The sequence below is a fragment of the Salmo trutta genome, chromosome 18, assembly GCF_901001165.1.
Source record: "Salmo trutta chromosome 18, fSalTru1.1, whole genome shotgun sequence".
NCBI classification, from domain to species: domain Eukaryota; kingdom Metazoa; phylum Chordata; class Actinopteri; order Salmoniformes; family Salmonidae; genus Salmo; species Salmo trutta.
This window is the reverse complement of record NC_042974.1, coordinates 16922330-16944823: the sequence shown is the minus strand read 5'-3', so window position 1 is coordinate 16944823 and position 22494 is coordinate 16922330. Positions and strand designations below refer to the sequence as shown.

At 41.1% G+C, this 22494-nt stretch overlaps 1 protein-coding gene across 5 annotated transcripts in view; it reads left to right on the top strand.

The window, feature by feature from the left end:
- LOC115152887 (monocarboxylate transporter 4) overlaps positions 1–22494 on the top strand; it is a 79689-nt gene that overhangs the window by 42290 nt on the left and 14905 nt on the right. The window contains exon 1 of one of the 5 annotated variants that reach the window (XM_029697793.1): positions 7608–7684. The exons of 3 other annotated variants lie outside the window; for them this stretch is intronic. The gene's annotated coding sequence lies outside the window, so the exon portion shown is untranslated. Of the gene's footprint in view, positions 1–7607; positions 7685–17014; positions 17111–22494 lie in introns of those variants that run through there. One more of the 5 variants, XM_029697792.1, reaches the window with a different exon arrangement.

The window sequence follows — 22494 nt, the reverse complement described above, 5'->3', positions numbered from 1 at the left end:
ATTCTTCAGATAGCATTGAGGAGTACACCACATCAGTCACTGGCTTCATCAATAAGTGCATTGATGACGTCGTCCCCACAGTGACCGTATGTACATACCCCAACCAGAAGCCATGGATTACAGGCAACATCAGCACTGAGCTAAAGGGTAGAGCTGCTGCTTTCAAGGAGCATGACTCTAACCAGGACGCTTATAAGAAATCCCGCTATGCCTTCAGACGAACCATCAAACAGGCAAAGCATCAATACAGGACTAAGATTGAATCGTACTACACCTGCTCCAACGCTTGTTGGATGTGGCAGGGCTTGCAAAATATTACAGACTATAAAGGGAAGCACAGCCGAGAGCTGCCCAGTAACACAACCCTACCAGACAAGCTAAATTACTTCCATGCTCACTTCGAGGCAAGCAACACTAAAGCATGCATGAGAGCATCAGCTGTTCGAGACGACTGTGTGATCATGCTCTCTGTAGCCGATGTGAATAAGACCTTTAAACAGGACAACATTCACAAGGCCGCAGGGCCAGACGGATTACCAGGACGTTGTCTCCGAGCATGCGCTGACCAACTGGCAAGTGTCTTCCCTGACATTTTCAACCTGTCCCTGACTGAGTGTGTAATACCAACATGTTTCAAGCAGACCACCAAAGTCCCAGTGCCCAAGAACACTTAGGTAACCTGCCTAAATGACTACCGACCCGTAGCACTCACGTCTGCAGCCATGAAGTGCTTTGAAAGGATGGTCATAACCACACATCTGCCATGCTGATCCTCAACACAGGGGCCCCTCAGGGGTGTGTGCTCAGTCCCCTCCTGTACTCCCTGTTCACCCAGGACTGCATGGCCCAGGACTGCATGCCAACGACACAACAGTGGTAGGCCTGATCACCGACAACGATGAGACAGCCTATAGGGAGAAGGTCAGAGACCTGGCCATGTGGTGCCAGGATAAGTACCTCTCCCTCAACGTGATCAAGACAAAAGAGATGATTGTGGACTACAAGAAAAGGAGGACCGAGCACGCCCCCATTCTCATCGACGGGGCTGTAGTGGAGCATGTTGAGAACTTCAAGTTCCTTGGTGTCCACATCACCAACAAACTATCATGGTCTAAACACACCAAGACAGTTGTGAAGAGGGCACGACAAAGCCTATTCCCCTTCAGATGACTGAAAAGATTTGGCATGGGTCCTTAGATCCTCAAAATGTTCTACAGCTGCACCATAGAGAGTATCCTGACTGGTTGCATCACTGCCTGGTATGGCAACTGCTTGGCCTCCGACTGCAAGGCACTACAGAGGGTAGCGCGTACGGCCCAGTTCATCACTGGGGCCAAGCTTCCTGCCATCCAGGACCTCGTTTCAGAGGAAGACCCTAAAGATTGTCAAAGACTCCAGCCACCCTAGTCATAGACGGTTCTCTCTGCTACCGCACAGTACTCTAACTCTACCTACATGTACATATTACCTCAATTACATCGACTAACCTGTGCCCTCGCACATTGACTCTGTACCAGTACCCCCTGCATATAGCCTCGCTACTGTTATTTTACTGCTGCTCTAACTATTTTTTTACAATTATTTTTACATTTACATTTAAGTCATTTAGCAGACACAGAGAACTTATTTTTCTTAAAACTGCATTGTTGCTTAAGGGCTTGTACATAAGCATTTCACTGTAAGGTCATCACTTGTTGTATTCGGCGCGTGTGACAAATAACATTTTATTTTATTTGATTGATTTTATTTGTTGTCCAATCAAATTGAATTTACCACAGGTGGACTCCACTTTGGGGAGTGGCAAAGGTTTGATGGTATTAAACTGTTCACCACAAGCCCCTGATCAAATTGATATATGATACCTTCTCTAAAAAAGTAGCTTTCTATGTTTTTCACTCCTTTAGATATCTTGTTGTATGGGAGTCTATGCAATAGAATGTTCGCAGGCTGGAGAAAGTAGAGACAAGTTGGAATGTTCAGATGCTCATTGAAAATTACTGTATCAAACAACAATGGAACGTTCTATTGGTTGGATCTAAAAAAAAAAACATGGGAATTGGTTAATATTTGCCATCAGAGCTAATGATTTACCTAGTCTGACTGATCATTGGAACAGTGTTACAAATAGCAGAACTACATGTTTGTTTTATGGAAATTGTTCATACTGGGCAATGATACTAGTCCTGGGAAATTATGCAAGTCCTGGGAAATGATACTAGTTCTGGGAAATGATACTCGTCCAAGAGATCTAAATCTGGTAGCGTATTAGTTTTATAGTTGCCACCTGTAATAGATACTCAGCATGCTAACATGAAAGGTGTGCTCTGTAATATGTAATAGTCTGTTGTATAGCGATCCTCAGCATGCTAACATGAAAGGTGTGCTCTTTCATGTGTTGAGTTGTCTCAGCAAGCTAACGCAATGATTTAGGTAAACACAAATTATCTCCAAAAAGGAACATTGGTGATTATAATATCTTCTGTCCCTGACGATCATGATCATCAAATTATGCTCTCTAATTTTACAAGTTATTTAATGAAATGTGTTACCTAATCATTTTGTAGCCATTAGTTCAGTGGCTGGTTGACAAATGTAATATTAAAAAAACAATTAGGTGCCTTTTGAGTAGTGTAACATGGTGGAAAACATGTTTTTATTTCACCTAATTTTAACATTCAGTTTTAACATCCATATTGAATTTATTTTATTCCTATCGATTTGGCTCTAGTGTTGAACCGTATGGGCTATAAGCTGCTATGATTCCATTCCTGAAAGCGAAGACTCTCTGGAACATGGTTGTGCCTTCTGTTCCCCTCTGATGCTCACAAGACACGTTTACGGGAGTGTGACAAAAAATGCAATTTGGCCCCCATAATAATATAGATGAATAGCCCTGTCAAATCAAATCAAATCGTATTAGTCACATGCGCTGAATACAACAGGTGTAGACCTTACAGTGAAATGCTTACTTACAGGCCCTAACCAACAATGCAGTCTTAGTCCCTTCTAAGGATAGCTTTTCCACTACCTATTTAATCTTACTATTTTGACTGACTGGGTTCTAACCGGGTCTCCTGTATGTCACAAGACTGTGTTAGCCCACTTAGCTAAAGCCCAGTGTGTCGCTGGTGATTAATGTCAAGGACACAGAGAACTTTCTCTTTAAGTGCTTCTTTGGGAAATACAATTAAAAAGTTGGTTTATAAATAACAATGCATCTGGTACGATCATCGTAATGCTGAAGTTATATCATGACTGGGAAACGAGGCCCTGACCCACTGGGTCATATCTCAACAACCCAGCATCAACAACCCAACACCAATAACCCAGCATCAACAACTCAGCATCAACAACCCAACACCAATAACCCAGCATCAACAACTCAGCATCAACAACCCAACACCAATAACCCAGCATCAACAACTCAGCATCAACAACCCAACACCAATAACCCAGCATCAACAACTCAGCATCAACAACCCAACACCAATAACCCAGCATCAACAACTCAGCATCAACAACCCAACACCAATAACCCAGCATCAACAACTCAGCACCAACAACCCAACACCAATAACCCAGCATCAACAACTCAGCATCAACAACCCAACACCAATAACCCAGCATCAACAACTCAGCATCAACAACCCAACACCAATAACCCAGCATCAACAACTCAGCATCAACAACCCAACACCAATAACCCAGCATCAACAACTCAGCATCAACAACCCAACACCAATAACCCAGCATCAACAACTCAGCATCAACAACCCAACACCAATAACCCAGCATCAACAACTCAGCATCAACAACCCAACACCAATAACCCAGCATCAACAACTCAGCATCAACAACCCAGCATCAACAACCCAGCATCAACAACCCAACACCAATAACCCAGCATCAACAACTCAGCATCAACAACCCAACACCAATAACCCAGCATCAACAACTCAGCATCAACAACCCAACACCAATAACCCAGCATCAACAACTCAGCACCAACAACCCAACACCAATAACCCAGCATCAACAACTCAGCACCAATAACCCAGCATCAATAACCCAGCATCAACAACTCAGCATCAACAACCCAGCATCAATAACCCAGCATCAACAACTCAGCATCAACAACCCAACACCAATAACCCAGTATCAACAACCCAGCATCAACAACCCAGCATTAACAACCCAACACCAATAACCCAGCATCAACAACTCAGCATCAACAACCCAACACCAATAACTCAGCATCAACAACCCAACACCAATAACCCAGCACCAATAACCCACCATCAACAACCCAGCATCAACAACCCAGCATTAACAACCCAACCCCTATAAAGCCAGCATCAACAACAAAGCACCAATAACCCAGCATCAACACCCAGCATCAACAACCCAGCATTAACAACTCAGCACCAATAACCCAGCATCAACATCCCAGCAATAACAATCCAGCATCAACAACCCCAACACCAATAACCCAGCACCAACAACCCAGCATCAACAATCCAGCATTAACAACCAAGCACCAATAACCCAGAACCAATAACCCAGCATCAACAACCCAATCTTGCTCTTTTTAAAGGACACAACCCAAATAAGTGACCCAATACATCAAAAAGGCGAAATTGTGGTGTGGATATTGGGGGGGACGAACAGCAGAGACGGGGTCCGGATGTCCTCCCCCTGATTTTTTAAAATACTTTTTAAAACACATTTCCTGTAATTCTACAGTTTGACATTACTTATTATACCTCACTAGAGGGGTATATGGACGGGTATAAGGATGGGTATATGGAGGGGTATTTGGAGGGGTATATGGAGGGGTATACAGTGCACTCAGAAAGTATTCAGACTCCTTGATTTTTTCCACATTTTGTTACGTTACAGCTTTATTCCAAAATGGATAAAATAAAATGTTTCCCTCATCAATCTATATACAAATCCCCATAATGACAAAGCGAAAAACAGGTTTTTAGAAATTTTGCAAATTTCTTACAATTCTAAAACAGAAATACCTTATTTACATAAGTATTCAGACTCTTTGCAATGAGACTCAAAATTGAGCTCAGGTGCATCCTGTTTCCATTGATCATCCTTGACGTTTCACAACTTGAGTCCAGCTGTGGTAAATTCATTTGATTTGACATAATTTGTAAAGGCACACACCTGTCTATATAAGGTCCCACAGTTGAGAGTGCATATCAGAGTAAAAACCAAGCCATGAGGTTGAAAGAATTGTCCGTAGAGCTCCAAGACAGGATTTTGTCGAGGCACAAATCTGGGGAAAGGTACCAAAAAATTCTGCAGCATTGAAGGTCCCCAAGAACACAGTTGCCTCCATCATTCTTAAATGGAAGAAGTTTGGAACCACCAAGACTCTTCCTAGAGTTGGCCGCCCGGCCAAACTGAGCAATCGGGGGACAAGGGCCTTGGTCAGGGAGGAGATAAGAGAACCTTCCAGAAGGACAACCATCTCCGCAGTGCTCCACAATCAGGCCTTTTTGGTGGTGGCCAGACGGAAGCCACTCCTCAGTAAAAGGCATATGACAGCCCGCTTGGAGTTTGCCAAAAGGCACCTAAAGGACTCTCAGACCATGAGAAACAACATTTTCTGGCCTGATGAAACCAAGATTGAACACTTTGGCCTGAATGCCAAGCGTCACGTCTGAAGGAAAACTGGCACCATCCCTATGCTGTGGGGATGTTTTTCAGTGGCAGGGACTGGGAGACCAGTCAGGATCGAAGGAAAGATTAACGGAGCAAAGTACAGAAAGATCATTGATGAAAACCTGCTCCAGAGCGCTCAAGACCTCAGACTGGGGCGAAGGTTCACCTTCCAACAGGACAACAACCCTAAGTACACAGCAAAGACAATGCAGGAGTGGCTTCGGAACAAGTTTCTGAATGTCCTTGAGTGGCCCAGCCAGAGCCCGGACTTGAACCCAATCGAACATCTCTGGAGAGGTCTGAAAATAGCTGCGCAGCGACGCTCCCCATCCAACCTGAAAGAGCTTGAGAGGATCTGCAGAGATGAATGGGAGAAACTCCCCAAATACAGGTGTGCTAAGCTTGTAGCTTCATACCCAAGAAGACTCGAGGCTGTAATTGCTGCTAAAGGTGCTTCAACAAAGGTGCTTCAACAAAGGTGCTTCAACAAAGCACTGAATACTTATGTAAATGTAATATTTCAGTTTATAATTTTAATACATTGGCAAAAATGTGTTTTTGCTTTGTCATTATGGGGTATTGTGTGTAGATTGATGAGGGGGGAAAACGATTTTATCAATTTTAGAATAAGGCTGTGATGTAACAAAATGTGGAAAAAGTCACGGGGTCTGAATACTTTCCGAATGCACTGTAAGTGGAAGGATAAGTCATCACCATCATTAATGAAGGTATTTCAAGACAAATATTAATAAGACACAAAAGATGAAGACTGAGTTGTATTATAGTGATGCACACAAGCATATGTATATATATATTAAGAAGACACAAAAGATGAAGACTGAGTTTTATTATAGTTGGAGTTCGCATACCTTAGTCCACTTTTTGGTTTAAATATAATAATTGTGAACATACCATGGACATAGACTGACACTTGTGTCATTGAATGTTAATCCCGATTTCCGAGTCTGTCTCCCGACCGTATTCTGTCAGCATCCACTTGGTCATTCTGAAAGTTTTTCTCCTAATGACTGAAACGCAGACAATGATGTGGAACTGTTTTGGTGCATTCGTTTTAGCCCAACTATTCCAGCCAATGGGAAAACCAGAACAAACCCACTGTCTTTTCCTCTTCAATCTGAGTCAGATTGACAGAGCTCTGACCCAATGAGAATGGGGGGCACCAAGAGTGGCCAATTATATTTCAGGGGGGGCTGGTGCCACCCCGGGCCCTGAAGAGACAGTGTGGCTGTCTATAGACACCCTGGCTGAGTGGAGGAGACACATTTGGGGCCCCACGGCACCTAACTCCAGGGGGCCCCTCAACCCCCCCCAAAGATTATAATAATAATACTTTTTTAGAGAAAACAGTTTTTTTGTTGTTTTAGGAAAACAGCAAACTTCCTGCATTTCAACACATTTTGCCATGTGCCAAGAGAAAAATGTGCAATTTTATAATGCTATTCTACACATTTTGCCATGAAGCTGCAGTTTTAAAGCTAATTTCCTCCAATTCTACACATTTTGTCATGGGACAAAATTGCAGTTTTAAAGGGATACTTCGAGACACTGCAGCCCTTTCTGTACTTCTCCAGAGTCAGATACACTCATGGATACCATATTTATGTCTGCGCCCAGTATGAATGAAGTTAGAGTTAGTTTCGCAAGCCAATGCTAACTAGCGTTAGCGCAATGCCTGGAAGTCTATGGGATTCTAGTAGCATGCTAGCAGCACTACATCACTGGTCATAACATATAATGTGGTGATTACACAACATTTAGCTACCTCCGACACATGGGTATCATACCAACATATAACCCACAGACATGGACCTTAATGAAAATCAAATATGACTTGGCCACCCCAAAGTGGACAAATATGTGAAAAGGGAGGGCTTTAGGACCGAGCCCTCTTACGCAAGTTTCCTAGATCATTCCCTAAAATAAAAACGCGTATGAGAAGGAGGCGTGAACGCATGGTCCAGACCAGAAGACAAAGCATCCTCAGGTAAGAACAATCCTGATCATTAGGCAACTGCTAAATATTGGCATGATTGAAGTTCCATACCCGTTGATAATTTTGTATGACAGCTGTCATTTAAAACACCGATTGCTGAAGTCCGTTTTTTCGATAAGTCGTGACTTGTGGTGGTTCTTGCAGCCTCATTCAGTGGTGTTTATTATAAAGCTTCATTATAAGAACTTTGATACAAAATCATCACTTTATATCGATATTGCATTATTTCTCACTGTAGGCCTATGTCAGGCATTTTTAATGCCCCATGGTAATTTTTGCACAACTGTAGCTGTGTAGCCTAAAGACCCGACGTTGAATTGCTTTGGATTGATTCAATGTCAGTCATAACTGAGCGTTTGGATCAAGTAAATTTCATCTCACAACCTCTACAAGCCAGAATGTTGAATAAAATTATATTATTCAAATTAAATGTAACGTACTTTATCGTTTGTTCATGTGGTTGGTCCTTTTGCAGGTAGGAATGTGAGACAATATATCAACAGGAAAGTATAATTACATCAACTTTTCAAAGGGCTGGTAATGTGTCCAGATTTCTATCACCTGAAGCATGCAGAGCTCGGCAAGTATGCATGGGTCTCCTGCATGTATTTTCATCTTGTGCCATGCTTCAGGTGATAGAAATATGAACTCACAAGCAGCGCTTTGAAAAATTGATGTAATTATACTTTCCTGTGGATATATTGTCTCACATTCCTACCTGCAAAAGGACCAACCACACGGCCAACCATTGAAGTAAGTTCAAATATAATTTCATTCAACATAATGGCTTGTATAGGTAGTGAGAGGAAACTAATAATCCAAACGCGCATGTATGCCTAACGTAGGGTCTTCAGACTAGTAGATATGACGAGTTTTAGTAGCCTAACAGGTTGTTGTGATAGGAAGATGTGTTCTGGTGAAGTTCCATATCATAAACTGATGGTATTTAACATATTACGGGAGGATGTTTATCAATGATTTATATGTACTCTAAATGACTGACAGGGGCGCTGTTTTAAAAACACCGCGCCGCCATCTTGGCACTCATCCACAGTTGTAAAAAATATTTTGGGAGCTATAGAAATGCATTTATTAATATCTACATTTGTTTTTGCCATGTTTTTTCTATTACAGAAATCTTAATACATAGTTTTACATTATATTATGGCTGAACATAAATGTAAAATATATAAAAACGTATAATTTTTAGAAAGTACAAATATTACTGTTCCCACTACAATCCTTGAAACATTTTAATTGAAATACTGTAGAATTCTGTTCATTCCTATGGAGGACTGCTTCTTCTGGGGAGTGACAATATGGCTGACCGGTGGCTTCAAAGCCTCTCATTGACCAATACATAGCATCAACAATCCAGGGTTTATATAAATTATTGATGTCTATCTTATCAGTGTTTATAAAAGCCTATTTCTTATCTTTACATCCCTGTTAGTGCACATTTCTCTTTTGCCAAGATAATCCATCCACCTGACAGTTGTGGCATATCAAGAAGCTGATTAAACCGCATGATCATTACACAGGTTCACCATGTGCTGTGGACAAATCAAATCAAAGTTTGTCACGTGCGCCGAATACAACAGGTACAACTGTAGACCTTACAGTGAAATGCTTACTTACAGGCTCTAACCAATAGTGCAAAAAAGGTATTAGGTGAACAATGGGTAGTTAAAGAAATAAAAAGACAGGCTATATACAGTAGCGAGGCTATAAAAGTAGCGAGGCTACATACAGACACCGGTTAGTCAGGCTGATTGAGGTAGTATGTAGATATGGTTAAAGTGACTATGCATATATGATGAACAGAGAGTAGCAGTAGTGTAAAAGAGGGGGTGGTGGGTGGGACTCGCTGTCGTGTCCCACCCACTCTAAAATGTGCCGTTTTGTCACACAGCACAATGCCAGAGATGTTTTGAGGGGGCGTGCAATTGGCATTCTGACTGCATGAATGTCCACCAGAGCTGTTGCCAGAGAATTTAACGTTCATTTCTCTACCATAAGCCGCCTCAATGTCGTTTTAGAGAACCGGCCTCACAACCACAGACATCGTGTATGGCGTTATGTGGGCGAGTGGTTTGCTGATGTCAACGTTGTTAACAAAGTGCCCCATGGTGGGGTTATGGTATTGGCAGGCGGACAACGAACACAATTGCATTTTATCGATGGAAATTTCAATGCATAGAGACACCGTGACGAGATCCTGAAGCCCATTGTCGTGCCATTGATCCGCCACCATCTCCTCATGTTTCAGCATAATGCACAGCTCCATGTCACAAAGATCTGTCCACAATTCCTTAAATCTCATGTCTCAGTTCTACCATGCCTTGCATACTCACCAGACATGTCACCCATTGAGCATGTTTAGGATTCTCTGGATCAACGTGTGCGACAGCGTGTTCCAGTTCCCAACAATATCCAGCAACTTTGCACAGCCGTTGTAGAGGAGTGGAACAACATTCCACAGCCAACAATCAACAGTCTGATCAACTCTATGCAAAGGAGATGTGTCGCACTGCATGAGGCAAATGGCGGTCACACCAGATACCGACTGGTTTTCTGATCCATGCCCCTACCTTTTGTTTTATGGATTACTAACTGTGACCAACAGATGCACATCTGTATTCCCAGTCATGTGAAATCCATAGATTAGGGCCTAATGAATTGATTTCAATTGACTGATTTCAATATATGAACTGGAACTCAGGAAAATTTTTGAAATTGTTGCATGTTACATTTATATTTTTGTTTAGTGTAGTTGGAGGTACACTCCGCCAAAACCCATCGCCACTCAACTCCATGAGGTGTGATTTACATATTGTGGAGTTGAGAATTCTCAACTAGGCTATAGCCCATACTGTAAAGGTGAGAGTGAATTTGACAGTAACTTACAGCTAATGGTACGTTACTGTACTTCATATTGCAGTACACCTACTCTAATCCTAATACAGTATCAAAGCAAGTACTGTGTAATGGCACACTGTACAATACTGTAAAATGTACTTTATTAAACTGTTAAAGAGTAAATGCTACCGTAATCTGAATGGATGAATTAATAAAATTCATTGAGGGGTAGGGGTTTGTATTTCACAGTAGCTGTAACTACAGTACATGGGATTGGTGCAAGCAGGTTTACACATGACAGCATATTAATGAATAGTTGGTGTTTTATTTGACTTACACTTACAACTAGAGGCCTTAACAAAGGCTTCCAAACTGGCAGCAACAGGGCAAAACAGACCAAAAGGACACATCAATATACTCAACTATTCAAGGTTTACGACTTTCTGCCACTCCAATCTGTCCCCTATACATTTAAAAGTGATGGGGGTCTATAACCACATAGGAGTTAAGTTGGTACAGTGCTCTAACCCACTAACAGGTGCAACAAATCTAGCCTCTTACAAGGCACACCTCAATATGTTAATGAGCCTAGGAAACAACAGTACCGTGCACCCACTAGTGGTGAAAAGGTTTTTGGTGCTCCAAAAATATGGTATTGTATTCTGTAGGATGGAGAATACAGCAATTATTTCCCCACACTGTAAAAAAAGTTAGTAGTTTTTACGGTAACTTACTGGCAGCCAGTTACCTGTAAGTTACTGGGGGGAAAAGGTAGTAAGTTACTGTAAATTCTAAAACTTTAGCTTAACACTACATTACTGTAAAGAAAGCACTTCTTTACAGTAATGTACTGTTAAACCAAAGCTCCTTTGGATTTTATGGTAACATACTGTACTTAAAAAAATATATAATATTCAGTAACTTGCAGGTAATTGGCTGCCAGTAAGTTACCATAAACAAAAGTGAAAAAAAATGTAGTGCACCCATAACATTTTCCCACAATGCACCATTTACAGTATGTTGCAGTAAAAGTTTTGCAGTATTTTAATGTTGATAATACTCAATATAACCATATAAATTAGTTTTCGATTACAGTGTAAGTTGCTACTGTCATGTTGAGCACGTAGGCTGCTGTGGTGTATAATCCGCGCAGGCAACCTCTCGCTGACTTGTAGATCATAACATTGCTCAGCCTCAACAGGAAAAAGCTGTTAAACATTAGAAAGAGATTATGCATTATTTCGATCTCGTTTTATCTCCAGGGATTTGACACATTCAAATTCAGAAACAAGATTGATGGTTTCAGCCTTTAGTCTGTTCTCTCAAAGACATTTGGACCAATGTGACTCCCATGCTATTTCATGGGAAGTATGAAGAAGACCTGATAGCAAAGATAAGTCAGTGACATTTGAGGCAAAAAAATAAAATAAAAACATATATATATATATATATATATATATATATATATATATATATATATATAATTCACCAATCGCTTAATCAGCATTATTTTGTGACTTTAAAAGGACATGAGTTTGTTTACTCAACAAACTCTGCTCGAAGTTAGCTGAATTTGAAGCAGCTTGTTGAGTAGAATTACAAATTAATGTTTGCTCAAAACCATGTCCAGCATTATCATATTTCCCAGAATGCTCTATTGCAGGCAGATTTTTTATTTTTTTTTCTCAATTGTTTGTTTCAATACCTGTGTTTTTGCATGTTCTTTGATTTAATCTTATGCTACACAAACATAAATAACACATTTTTTCTAAACTCATCCAATCTGTTATTAGTTGTTGCACCTGATACGGAGATGGCGGTCCCAGTTAATAAGATTTAGGTAGCTCAATAATCAATATTCCCCACCCTGGCAGTCTTTCTCAATGCCGATTGCGGGTGATTTTTAAAATGTCATATTGTTGAATATCCTCACTGACTGTATTCCAATAGGAATTACACATCACTTTGCAAGCCAGTGTAATGTCACTTCCAGGCTTGATGTGGCTTGTACACCAGGAGTTTCAGACCACTCTGTTAGGGTGTAATGAGGCCCTCAAAGAAAGGCCTTATGTTATGTATTGTCATAGTTTAATTTTAATGCTAACATATTCACTTGGTGAAGGCCCTGGCCTAAGAACCATTGAATAAAACAACCATGTCTCTGTCGCTAACAAATAAAGTTATTTATTACAGTAACTACAATTTATTACAGTAACTACAGTTCACTCGAAAGGCAAGGCATCCTGGGAAATATTAAAATAAGGTTGAATTGTATGTTCACTCAACCGAAAGTTGGTTCAGCTATATGTCCAATTGTTGCGCAAACTCCTATTGCACATATAAACAATCCTATTGTGTTTGGTTGTTTTACAATTGTATGTTAAATCAAATGCAATACTATTTTGTTGAGCAAGCTCACAATCCTATTGCAGCTTGTTGCCTTGATATTTTAAAGCTAGAATCCTTGGGTGCTACATCCATTTTGAGTTAAAGATGAATGATATATCCATTGATTCTTGACGAATATACAGTGCCTTGCAAAAGTATTCATCACCCTTGACATTTTTACTATTTTGTTGCATTACAAACGGTAATTTAAAGGTTTTTGTATTTGTATTTCATGTAATGGACATACACAAAATAGTTCAAATTGGTGAAGTGAAAAAAAAAAGTGGTGCATGCATATGTATTCACCCCCTTTTGCTTTGAAGCCCCTAAATAAGATCTGGTGCAACCAATTACCTTCAGAAGTCACATAATTAGTTAGATTGCACACAGATGGACTTTAAGTGTCACATGATCTTAGTGTATATATACACCTGTTCTGAAAGGCCCCAGAGTCTGCAGCACCACTAAGCAAGGGGCACCACTAAGCAAGGGGCACCACTAAGCAAGGGGCACCACTAAGCAAGGGGCACCACTAAGCAAGGGGCACCACTAAGCAAGGGGCACCACTAAGCAAGGGGCACCACTAAGCAAGGGGCACCATGAAGACCAAGGACCTCTCCAAATAGGTCAGGGACAAAGTTGTGGAGAAGTGTAGATCAGGGTTGGGTTAATAAACAATATCATGAACATCCCACAGAGCACCATTTTAAATCCATTATTAAAAATGGAAAGAATATGGCACTACAAAAAACCTGCCAAGAGAGGGCCGCCCACCAAAACTCACGGACCAGGCAAGGAGGGCATTAATCAGAGAGGCAACAAAGAGGCCAAAGATAACCCTGAAGGAGCTGCAAAACTCCAATCTCCGCTGTGGAGCATCTGTCCTTAGCACCACTTTAAGCTGTACACTCCACAGACCTGGGCTTTACGGAAGTGTGGCCAGAAAAAAGCCATTGCTTAAAGAAAAAAATAAGCAAACACATTTGGTGTTCGCCAAAAGGCATGTGGGAGACTCTCCAAACATGGAAGAAGGTACTCTGGTCAGATGAGACTAAAATTGAGCTTTTTGGCCATCAAGGGAAACGCTATGTCTGAAATCCCAACAGGAGGAATAGTTATGCACGTTCAAGTTCTGTTTTTTTGTCTTATTTCTTGTTTGTTTCACCCAATAAAATATTTTTGCATCTTCAAAGTGGTAGGCATGTTTAAATCAAATGATACAAACCAAAAAATCTATTTTAATTCCAGGTTGTAAGGCAAAAAAATTGGAAAAATGCCAAGGGTGTGAATACTTTCACAAGCCACTATCTTATAATTGCCTCAAGCTTACTTCAACTGTCGTACCCATCAGAACCCAACATATAAGCTTGTTTTACCCAAATGTTTGTAAACAATGTATAGCCTCAACATGGCTTAAACTATCATTTTGATTTCATGGACGGTCAGTCCTTGCATCCATAGCTCTGTTTTATACATTTGAGAGTGGTTACATTTCTCCAGGCCCATCCCTCGTCTTTTTATCAAAACAGAGGCGTCGTGTCTGCAGTGTTATTGTTTCAAGTAAAGATACTAGCTTTAAGTTTAATCAACACATATTTTTTTACAGTGTACAGAACATACAGTGCATTTGGAAAGTATTCAGACCCCTTGACTTTTTTCCACATTTTATGTTACAGCCTAATTCTAAAATTGATTAAATAGTCCCCCCCCCCCCCCATCAATCTACACACAATACCCCATAATGACAAAGTAAAAACAGGTTTTTAGAAATGTTACCAGTGTTTTAATTTTTATAAATTTGCTATCACGGACCCTATACACAGTACTTGAGTCTCCTTGGGTATGACTCTACAAGCTGTATCACAACCGGCTGTGATTGAGTCCCATAGGGCAGTGCACAATTGGCCCAGCGTCATCTGGGTTTGGCCGGTGTAGGCCGTCATTAAGAATTTGTTCTTTACTGACTTGCCTAGTTAAAAAAAAAAAAGCTTGACACGCCAGTATTTGGAGTTTCTCTCACTATTATCTGCAGATCCTTCTCAAACTCTGTTAGGTTGGATGGGGAGCGTCGCTGCACAGCTATTTTCAGGTCTCTACAGACCTGTTAAATCGAGTTCAAGTCTGGGATATGGATGGGCCACTCGAGGACATTCAGACACTCAAGGACATCCACTCTATCAAAAAGGCCTGATGGGTGGAGTGCTGCAGAGATGGGAGAACCTTCCAGAAGGACCACCATCTCCACAGAGGAACTCTGTCAGAGTGACCATCAGGGATTTGGTCACCTCCCTGGCCACGGCCCTTCTCCCCTGATTGCTCAGTTTGGCCAGGCAGCCAGCTCTAGGGATTTGTGTTGAATTTTTGTATTTGACCTTTTATTTAACTAGGCAAGTCAGTTAAGAACAAATGCGTATTTACAATGACAGCCTAGGAACAGTGGGTCAACTGCCTTGTTCAGGGGCAGAACAACAGATTTTTACCTTGTGAGCTCGGGGATTCGATCTAGCAACCTTTCGGTTACTGGCCCAACACTCTAACCACTAGGCTACCTCCTGGTTACTGGCCCAATGTTCTAACCACTAGGCTACCTCCTGGTTACTGGCCCAATGTTCTAACCACTAGGCTACCTGCTGGTTACTGGCCCAATGTTCTAACCACTAGGCTACCTCCGGCCCAAGAGGAAGAGTCATGGTGGTTCCAAACTTCTTCCATTTAGGAATGATGGAGGCAACTGTGTTCTTGGACCTTCAATGCTGCAGAAATGTTTTGGTACCATTCCCCAGATCTGTGCCTCGACAAAATCCTGTCTCAGAGCTCTCCGGACAATTCCTTCGACCTCGTGGCTTGGTTTTTGCACTGTCAACTTTGGAAAGTTGTGTGCTGTTCCAAATCATGTCCAATCAATTGAATTTACCACAGGTGGAATCCAATAAGGTTGTAGAAACATCTTAAGGATGATCAATGGAAACAGGATGCACCTGAGCTTAATTTCGAGTCTCATAGCAAAGGGTCTGAATACTTCAGTTTTTTAGTTTTTTTAGAAATTTGCACTGTTGTCACTTTGTCATTATGTGGTATTGTGTGTAGATTGACGGATAAAATAATTGAATCCATTTTAGAATAAGGCTGTAACGTAACAAAATCTGGAAAAAGGCAAGGGAAAACTTTCTAAATTAACTATATATATATATGTTCTGAGATGTCCAGGTGTGCCTACATTCTTCAGACCAATGTAAACAAGAAGGACTAGAACAGTAGTTAAAACAACAGGTGACAGCGATTATGGTGTTTTGTGTGCTTGGTCATCCAAGACATGAATGGAATACTCTTAACTTACAGCACAATGTAATGATTAACTACTGGTTTAGGATTCAGGGTTCAACAGGATGTTCACTGCTTTGGCAGGAAACTTCTTCCTGAAGCCAAGAGAGACAGTAAAGCCACATGGATACGGTTGGCTGGTACTAGTTGGCTTCTGTAAGCCCTGATGATAAAATAACAGGTCCCAAGGCTTGTCCTGTGCCAGACCCATACTGTTTGATAATACTGTTTGATATAGTGTTGGTGTAGAGGGGGAACAAATCTAGCCTGTGACGCAACCTGGCTGGTCCCCTGGGTCTTTAGCCCTGAATATTCTGAACAGACATCAGTACCCTGTCATAGCCAATCAGTGGTTTACAAGGATCAGTGCCACAGGTGTGCGAGAGAATGTGTGTTTGCAAATGTGGTGTATGTCAGTTTGGCCTGGCAGAAGTCCTAGCAGGAAAGCATTCGATATTGATGCAGTGGGATGTCCAGTCCCAAACTGACACGGCCTTCTAGGCAATGTGAGCAACACGGTAACAGTGCACCCCTCTTCGTTAAAGGTCTGAATGTTTCCCGCCTGTACAGCATTGCCTGTTATCCACAGAGAAAGTGATCCTAGTAATCGTGCATGTGTCCTGGGATGGGAAATGTCAATCTTATTTTAGGAGAGCTGATAGTGGGGTGCTGGCTGAATGCTGCATGGAGCACGAGGGGTTGGGATACCCGGTTATAGAGGTGGGGCTAGGGGAGAAGTGTATGTTTTCCTGTTGGTTGGGAGCCAGGCGGCTACACGAGACACTGGAGTTGTTCATACAGCAGACGCGCACCTCACATCCCATTCAGAGAGTTACAGCTGCATCAAGGGTAGGTGCTTTGCTACAGATTCAATGCTGTGGAATCTGATGTTTACTTTGATCATTTTTTAAAACGTATTTATTGATCAGTGTCGCTAGATTATCAACAATATTCAAGTTGTATTTATTCTGTCACTTGCTGGCAAAAAAAGGCTTTCTGAATGTGTAGATGGCTTTTTAGTGGCAAAATATAATTGGACTGTCACTTTTTTTTATCCAGATCTTGTTGTAGATAAAGAGTTGTTAATGCCAGTTACCTGAGAACTGTTCTGTACGGCATGTGAATATGACGTTGTCATACAACAAGCCTATCTGCATGCTAAAGGCCATTCTGATAAAAGCATCAGACAAATTCTGGTGTCATGTTAGTACTCAAAATTTCAGTATTGTGTGTATATATTCAGTGTGGAAGTACCCACTCTTTCAAATGTGACATATGCATATTTAGTTTTTGCGCTACCAAGTCTCTATCAAGTATCTGACAAAGGTCTATTGACCTAAACCACTAAATGCATTGTGGGGCATACAAGGATACCTGTGCTGGATTTACTTTTTCACACTCAAGTCTAAAGTGTCCCAGGAAGGCTTGGCTGCGCCACGGAGAATATGTATATGGAAGCCCATTACTGCAAAAATAAAATGCATATCCAGTGCATTCGGAAAGTATTCAGACTCCTTGATTTTTTTTCTTCTTTGTTTTCACATTTTGTTACATTACAGCCTTATTCTAAAATGGATTTAAAAATATATATATATATATATATATATCAATCTACACACAATACCCCATAATGACTAAGTGAAAATATTTTATTTTTGTGCAAATTTTATACCAAAAAACCCAGATGCATTATTTACATAAGTATTCAGACCCTTTGCTATCAGACTCGAAATTGAGCTCAGGTGCATCCTGTTTCCATTGATCATCCTTGATGTGTTTTTACAACTTGCTTGGAGTCCACCTGTGGTAAATTCAATTGATTTGGACATGATTTAGACAGGTGTGTGCCTTTCCATGTAAGGTCCCACAGTTGACAGTGCATGTCCAAGCAAAAACCAAGCCACGAGGTCGAAGGAATTGTCCATAGAGCTCTGAGACAGGATTGTGTCGGCACAGATCTGGGGAAGGGTACCAAAACATTTCTGCAGCATTGAAGGTCCCCAAGAACACAGTGGCCTCCATCATTCTTAAATGGAAGAAGTTTGGAACAACCAAGATTCTTCCTAGAGCTGGCTGCCCAGCCAAACTGAATAATCGGGGGAGAAAGGCCTTGATCAAAGAGGTGACCAAAAACCCGTTGGTCACTCTGGCAGAGTTCCTCTGTGGAGATGGGAGAACCTTCCAGAAATACAACCATCTCTGCAGCACTCCACTAATCAGGCCTTTATGCTAGAGTGGCCAGACAGAAGCCACTCCCTCAGTAAAAGGCACATGACCGCTCGCTTGGAGTTTGCCAAAACGCACCTTAAGGACTCTCGGACAATGAGAAACAAGATTTTCTGGTCAGATGAAACCAAGATTGAACTCTTTGGCCTGAATGCCAAGCGTCACATCTGGAGGAAACCTGGCACCATCCCTACAGTGAAGCATGGTGGTGATGTTTTTTTTTTTTTTTAGCAGCAGGGACTGGGAGACTAGTCAGGATCAAGGAAAGGTGAATGGAGCAAAGTACAGAGCTCCTTGATGAAAACCTGCTCCAGAGCGTTCAGGACCTCAGACTGGGGTTAGGTTCACCTTCCAACAGGACAGCAACCCTAAGAACACAGCCAAGACAATGCAGGAGTGGCTTTGTGACAAGGCTCAATGTCCTTGTGGCCCAGCCAGAGCCCAGACTTGAACCCGATCAAGCATCTTTGGAGAGACCTGAAAATGTCTGTGCATCGATGCTCCCCATCCAACCTGACCGAGCTTGAGGATCTACAGCGAAGAATGGGAGAAACTCCCCAAATACAGGTGTGACAAACTTGTAGCGTCATACCCAAGATGACTTGAGGCTGTAATCACTCAAAGTACTGAGTAAAGGGTCTGAATACTTATGTAAATGTGATATTTCTGTTTTTATTTTTAATAAATTAGCAAAAATTAAGAAACTTTTGCTTTATCTTTTATGGGGTATTGTGTGTAGATTGAGGGGGGAACAATTTATTACATTTTAGAGTAAGGCTGTAATGTAACAATGTGGAAAAAGTCAAGGGGTCTGAATACTTTCCGAATTCACTGTAGAACATGCATATAGGTTATGTTTCTTCATTTGTAGCATTGTGTGGCGATTTCCATCTATCCACATTGCCACGCATAATTTTTTAAATGTTATTTGACCTTTTTTATTTTACTCGGCAAGTCAGTTAAGAATACATTTTTATTTTCAATGACTGCCTAGGAACAGTGGGTTAACTGCCTTGTTCAGGGGCAGAACGACAGATGTTTACCATGTCAGCTCAGGGATTCGATCTTGCAACGTTTCAGTTACTAGTCCAACGCTCTAACCACGAGGCTACCTGTCGCCCCAATGGCGCATAATGGGACCCATGTTGTCCAAAAACTTATACTTTTGAATAGGGCTGGGCAATATGGCCAAAATCTCATATCCCGATAATGATACATATCATGATATAGCACGTTTTCTGTCAATTCAATGAATAAATAGTTTATATAAAATGACCACATGTAAAGGCCTATTTCTTACTACATTTTGAATTATACTCAACAAATAAAAGGTACTCACTCATATTTGATTATGTCTCCTTATATTTATAACCGTTGTGCAAATGTTCAATTTAGCATGTAACAAAATCTAAAAAAGGTAAATAGAAAACCATTCAACTATAGTTGCAAACAAAATAAATATAGGCCTAAAATATATACAGTTGAAGTCGGAGGTTTACATACACCTTAGCCAAATACATTTAAACTCAGTTTTTCACAATTCCTGACATTTAATCCCATTAAAAATTCCATGTTAGGTCAGTTAGTATCACCACTTTTATTTAAAAAATGTGAAATGTCAGAATAATAGTAGAGATTTTATTTCAGCTTTTATTTCTTTCATCACATTCCCAGTGGGTCGGAAGTTTACATACACTCAATTAGTATTTGGTAGCATTGCCTTTAAATTGTTTAAAGGCAATGCTACCATCCACAAGCTTCCCACAATAAGTTGGGTGAATTTTGACTCATTCCTCCTGACAGAAGTGTTCTGAGTAAGGTTTGTAGGCTGCCTTGCTCGCACACGCTTTTTCAGTTCTGCCCACATATTTTCTATAGGATTGAGGTCAGGGCTTTGTGATGGCCACTCCAATACCTTGACTTTGTTGCCCTTAAGACATTTTGCCACAACTTTGGAAGTATGCTTGGGGTCATTGTCCATTTGGAAGACCCATTTGAGACCAAGCTTTAACTTCCTGACAGATGTCTTGAGATGTTGCTTCAATATATCCACATCATTTTCCTCCCTCATGATGCCATCTATTTTTTGAGGTGCACCAGACCCTCCTGCAGCAAAGCACCCCCACAGCATGATGCTGCCACCCCCGTGCTTCACGGTTGGGATGGAGTTCTTCAGCTTGCAAGCCTCCCCCTTTTTCCTCCAAACATAATGATGGTCATTATGGCTGAACAGTTCTATTTTTGTTTCATCAGACCAGAGGACATTTCTCCAAAAAGTACCATCTTTGTCCCCATGTGCAGTTGCAAACCATAGTCTGGCTTTTTTATGGCTGTTTTGGAGCAGTGGCTTTTTCCTTGCAGGTTAAGTCGATATAGGACTTGTTTTACTGTGGATATAGATACTTTTGTACCTGTTTCCTCCAGCATCTTCACAAGGTCCTTTGCTGTTGTTCTGGGATTGATTTGCGCTTTTCGCACCAAAGTACGTTCATCTCTAGGAGACAGAACGCGTCTCCTTCCTGAGCGGTATAATGGCTGCGTGGTCCTATGGTGTTTATACTTGCTTACTATTGTTTGCACAGATGAACATGGTACCTTAAGGCATTTGGAAATTGCTCCCAAGGATGAAGCTATGACTTTTTTTTTTTTTTTTTTTTCCCAAGCTGTTTAAAGGCATGTAAACTTCTGACCCACTGGAATTGTGATTAAGTGAAATAATCTGTCTAAATAATTGTTGGAAAAATGACTTGTGTCATGCACACAGATGTCCTAGCCGACTTAACAAAACTATAGTTTGTTAACAAGAAATTTGTGGAGTGGTTGAAAAAATGAGTTTTTATGACTCCAACCTAAGTGTATGTAAACTTCCAAGTTCAACTGTATATATTTTTGGGGGCTTGCCTTTTTTGCATGTTATTTTGGCATTAATACGTGTCACATATCAATTTGGTACCTTGGGTCAAGTGTTAGCACCAACTCACGAAACCCCTGTTCCTCGACCGTGTAAATTGGTGCCATGTCTTTGCTGATGTAAGTTGAAACAGCAGCTGTTATCTCCATCCATCTTCATGATTCTTTGCTATATGGTGTGCCGCGGGCAAAAGCCTCTTGCAACGTCCGAGTCAGATGTTTGTTTTGAGCACTCAACTGTACTTTTTGTGCTCTGTCATGTTCACTCTCCTCCATGTGTGTTTGTTTGTTGCAAATTTTGTGTGGAAAAATGCAAAGCTTCGTTCCAATTGACAAAAAATATTGTCCGTGAAGAGTGATTTGCGACACAATGAAATAAACGCTAATGTTTTTCTATCGTTTCATATTATGCTCTATCGTCACACGATATATATCGTCATATCACCCAGCCCTACTTTTCAATCATCTGTCCATAGAACATTCTTCCAAGAGTCTTGATCATCCAGGTGCTTCCAGATTCTTTTTTGGCAAACTTGAGTCAACTTTTTGGATGAGATGGGTCAGATTATGTCTGGCGAAACCCAAACACCGCATTCCACAGTAAGAACCTCAGATTAACGGTCAAGTATGGTGGTTTGGGTTTTCTTTGCTGCCTCAGGACCTGGACGACTTTCCTTAGTTGGCCCATTCTATTATCAGGCAAGTGTACAAGGCAGTGTGTACTGAATTGTCTCGTTGAGCCAACACTCCTACAGTATAACTGTGACCGAATGGCTCAAATCGGTCTCATGTAACAAAATCTGAAATTGTCTGTGCTTTTATCCAGAGCTGGCATCATACACTGAATTTTGAGGCACAATGGGAAAGTAATTCTGTTGACAAACTTGTAATCTCACTGTTAAGAAAATGGCCTTTTGAATGTTTTTGTACTACTACTGGAGAGCTCTCCTTTGTCTACACCCATTCAGCGTTGCTCACACCCTCTTAAGCCAGCCCCACCCATCTCTTTGCATTTTTCAAGAGTGTAATATGGTTTGGTTGCATTTTTCAATAGTGATAAGGTGTCCAACCAAACGCATCTTTTGACCAACGGGTAA